At 41.6% G+C, this 4,914-nt stretch overlaps 1 protein-coding gene across 1 annotated transcript in view; it reads left to right on the forward strand.

Moving 5' to 3' along the window:
- Positions 1-4,914, forward strand: part of LOC116820524 (disintegrin and metalloproteinase domain-containing protein 20-like) — a 174,012-nt gene that overhangs the window by 115,599 nt on the left and 53,499 nt on the right. The window lies entirely within an intron of this gene.

Genomic DNA, 4,914 nt, shown 5'->3' on the forward strand with positions numbered 1-4,914 from the left:
ACTTAAAGAGAGTATAACACTTTTCCATAATTTTGCACGAAATAGAGAAGAAGAAGTATACCAAAAACTCGTGATAGAACCGTCTACAGCCTTCGTCCTACAACACCACCTCACACTCCAATTTCATACTCATCTCTACATAAAAGTGCTAACAGATGCCATACAGCAAGAACTAAAAAGAAGCTATAACCAGAGACAAGCTCATTGAAACCTACCAAAGGCAAATCCTGGCTGAGAAGGAAGTTAACTAGGATGATAGTCACTAGGATTGATTAAAAACCCTGGTTTATTATCGAAATGACTGAACATGCTTCTTTGTCTAAATCAGTTACTCCTGTTATTGTACCCAAATGATAGACGCCGATATTCCCTGCAGAAACCATCCGAAATTCCTGGAAGAATATCAATGAATGGGTAACCAGACCAAAAGTTGGATTTAATGGAATTTACGCAATCTCTTAACGTTCATTACTGGCCTGTCTTAAAACAGCATGTCAAATGATCTTCTTATAAATAATATCACGATACCTTATCTGAGTTCTAGGATTTAGCTTAAGACTGAGCATAGTAAAACAATAAGTACCAACTGTTATTCCTAATACACCAACCACGTAACTCACCTATCTCGGACACAAAGTTCTTTGGCCAACTGGTAGACAGAAAACAGGAGTGCAGATGGGAGAGAGAAGAAGCCTGCTTTGCACGAGACTGAGACACTCAATATGAGGAAAACAATATGACGGAGACTATACCTGGAAGCAGTCTTGCTAAATGATTCAACCCAGAGACACTTGCCACAGGAAGGAATCCCCAACCAGTGATTCCCTACTAAAAAGAGTTGAAGCATTTACTTGGGGACGCCGGAGGATGGGATCCCGACTTGCAGCTTACTCAAGTTGAAGTGGATAAGAGAGACACTGGGAGGAACCTTCTCATTGACAAGGCTCTGAGGTAAACAGGCTGACCTGGGATACGTTTCTGGGATTCTCGGCTAAGTGAATGGCGCGAAACTCTGCCTTTTCAAGTTTGTTTTGTTGCAACACTACCCACCAAGAAAGGAGTAACAATGGCTGTGTCGTTCGACAAAACCTCATTAAAGTTTCTTGCCTTCTTATTAAACTAACTGCACCCAGAGCGTTGTGTAAAAGCGTAATGGGTTGGATGGAGAGGAGACAGGTCACCTTCATTGCCTTCTTATACTCATTTATATTCGCAGTCCTGTTTTCTGGACTCACAGTAATTGGGAAAATAGCTACTATTATTAACTTAAACAAAGAAAGCACCCATGGGCAGTTCAGACTTACTACATACTTGCAGGTTTTAATGAGTTTGTCTGCTGCACTCTGTTCCTCTCTCCTACTCTCTCTCCTCTCTTATCCAGGCTTATATCCGTACGTTACACGGATCCGATTGGGACTGTGTGTTTGGGGACTGTCTGAAGAATCTTCTGTTCCTGGATCAATCTTGATTAACCACTCAATCACCTATGACACCTTACCCCTCGTATTGAAATTAATGCGGAGGGTTGGCTCTAGACAATACTCAGAAGAGAGCAAGACCTTAACCAACCAGCTTACAGTGACAGAAGGGCGACGCTACGCGAGACACAGAGGGAGGTTTACGGTAAGACGGGAGTCCAACTCAGATACTTTCGCTCACTGGTTCTCGCGAAGAGTCACACTTGCACTACCATACTGCTCTCTGTCTCCTCTGCGCCTGCACAGAAGAATCACGTATCAACCTACCCCCTGTGCAACGATGCTGCTGTGGGAGCAGTGTAGGTCACTCTCACTCGGTGCAAACAACAACGGGACAGCACCAAACCACGACTGTCGCTTATATCCATACTTCATTTCAACTCAAGCGAGACACAGAACACGCTTCTATAGCTACCTCACTGTTACTTAGAAGTTAAACAATGAAGTTGCCGCTTAAAGTGCCCAGCAGGCTCGTCCAGCCCCGCCTCAGACCCACCACCTGTCAGACTATAGATATGCGATTCCTGAAATCTTATCTCATCACATCAAAAACAAAAAGTTCTCAACCCAAAGGATCAGCCACATACCAGGCTATCAATTATAACTTAGATCCTTACCAAAAATCCCACACGCTGCGCCATTTTATTAACTACACTACAATTTATTAAAAAGAAAAGAGAAAGTGTTGGATAAAACGATCAATCATATCAGACAAGATTGATTATTCTTGCAGGTATCACATACATAGCACAGACGAGCTTATAGTTGCGCAAATCTTTTAGATATACGTTCCATGTTATCAGTCTAATGTCCATATTCAACAGAGTGACTCCAGTCAGTGACTGGGGATCCTCAATCCTATGGCTTAAAGTTTCGTCTTGAAACCACGCCAGATCTGAGAATGAACCAGATCATGTCAGTTCTAATACTTTTCCTAGCAGTCTTTTGGCCTGAGCAAAACAATGGCTTAACAACTCCTTCTCCCAAACATCCTGGCAATTAGCACAGGGTATCTTATCCTACCGGTGGTTGGAAAACTTTTCTTTTATGGTGGATGAGATAAGATCAGGAATCATATCATAGAAATTGCCAGGCTGTGTCTGAAGCGGCAGAGCTGGGGCTAGGCATTTAAGGGACACTCTCATCTGTTTGAAACTTCTAAGTAACACGTGAGCGTACTATCAGAAGCGTTTCTGTGTCTGCGCTTGAGTAAATGAAGTATGGATATAAGCACAGCTTCGTGAGGGTTTGGTCTGTCCCGTTGTGTTTGCACCTAAGTTGAGCAGTGACCTAGCACCTGCTCCCACAGCAGCATCGTTGCAAGGGTAGATTGATACGTGTATGGGCATTACCTGTGCAGGCCAGAGGAGACAGAAGGCGTATTGGACTAGGCAATGTGCTCTTCCAAACATAGCATTATTTATGATCCTCTTACAACTCCTGCCGAATCTCATACACGCTCCCTTTGTCAAAATAACGCTTGCTCCTCTTAAGGCTTTCTCTCATAGGAATCAGTTCACAATCCATATAATCATACAGGGGAAGGCACTATCATAAAAACCCGATGGGATTGAGGTTTAATCACGCAGTGATCCAGCGGAAAAAGGACTCACCAAACACAGCCCTAACCAACACACATGCTACCACTGATCCTGTACACGTAAAATAACTGAAAGAGAGAGCGAGAGAGAGAAAACAGCAGTCGACAACTCCTCAACCCTCAATGACTAGTAGTCCCTGACATCGCCCCCATCGGCGGTGCTTTTATCCTGTTTAGCTAACTAATCACCCAAAGCATCTCTTCCACAAATTACACCTCGTCGTCCGAAAACAAGACTGCTACCTATAAATGGACTATAGAACAGGAACTGAAGGGGTGACCTGTTCATCTCCACTCCAACCACCCCCTTACCTTTTTCACACAACGCCTCTGGGCATGAGCACCACGCCTCCTACAATTCATACACCACTAGTTTCAGGTATTAAATAAGCCAGTCAGAACTTTAATGAAGGTTACTTGGTACAACAACATCAGCCATTTGGACTCTTTATTGGGGTATAGTGTACCAAAACACAAACTTAAAACAATTTCCCAGGTCACTTCAGAAATCCAAACAAATCTATCCAGGTCATGCCTCTCTAACTCAGCAGCTTGGCAAATGAAAAAAAAGGTTCCTTCCCAGGGTCTCTCTTATCCATTCAACTCTGAGAAGCTGCAATCTATCCATCCTCCCTCCCCAAGAAATGCTTCAACTCTCTTATAGGGAATCAGCTGGTTGGGATTCCTTCCTGTGGCAATTGTCTCTGGTTGAGTCATTTAGCAAGACTGCTCCAGGCTTCAAGTCTCCTCATATTGGGTTTTTCCTCATATTGAGTTCTTCAGGTCTCCTGCAAGGCAGCTCTCTCACTCCATCTCACTCCTTTTCTTTCTCACAGTTGGCCAAAGAACTTTGTTTCAGGATAGGTGAGTTCTGTTGGTTATTAGGAATAACAGTTTATAATTGTTTACTATGCTCAGTCTTAACTAAATCCTATGAACTCAGAGAAAGTATTGATATTATTTAAAAGAAGTCATTTGACATGCTGTTTTAAGACAGGCCAAGTAATGAATGTTAAGAATCTTAAATCCAATTAAATCCCAACTTTTTCTGTTTACCCATCATTGATATTCTCTCCAGGAATTCTATGTTCTGCAGGAATATCGGGTCTAATCATTTGGTACATAACAGGAGAAACTGTTAACAAAAAGCATTTCAGTATCATAATAAAACCAGTTTTTTAATCTAATCTATTGACAGCATTCCAGTTAACTTCCTCTCACCAGGAGGTTGCCTTTGGGTAGGTTTTCATGAGCTTTCTCCGGTGATAGCTTCTTTGTTCTTCTTATGTATCTGTAACACTTTATTTGTAGAGATAGACAGGATGAATTGATGGGTGTTATGTGTTGTAGCAGAGGCTGAGGATGTTCATCACAGAGTTTTTATACTCTTCTTCCTATTGTCGTGAAATTATATGAAAATATACCTCTTTAAGTCTTGTCATCCTTTCACTGGCTCCATGCCTTCAAGGGCTGGTTTTAGTGACACCCGCAGCTTGTAAATATTCAGTCTGCTTAATGAATATGCAAAGAATGAAGAATGAATATGCCTCTAATTGTCTTTATTCTTCTGTTGCAGGAAAAATATCAATAACTTTTAGAGTTTTAATTTTCTTTTTATCCTGTCTATTTTCTGAGATATTCCTTAGATTATATTAGAATTCAACAGGAGATAAAATTATGTTCTCAAAAAATCCTAATTCTCCTGTTCTTTGTGTAAATTTTTTTAGTTTTCTAAACAGTTTTTTTGGCCTGGTCTACACTATGCATTTAAACCGAATTTAGCAGCGTTAAACTGATTTAACCCTGCACCCGTCCACACAACGAGGCCCTTTATAT

The sequence above is a fragment of the Chelonoidis abingdonii genome, chromosome 1 (genome assembly GCF_003597395.2).
Source record: "Chelonoidis abingdonii isolate Lonesome George chromosome 1, CheloAbing_2.0, whole genome shotgun sequence".
Classification (NCBI taxonomy): Eukaryota; Metazoa; Chordata; order Testudines; family Testudinidae; genus Chelonoidis; species Chelonoidis abingdonii.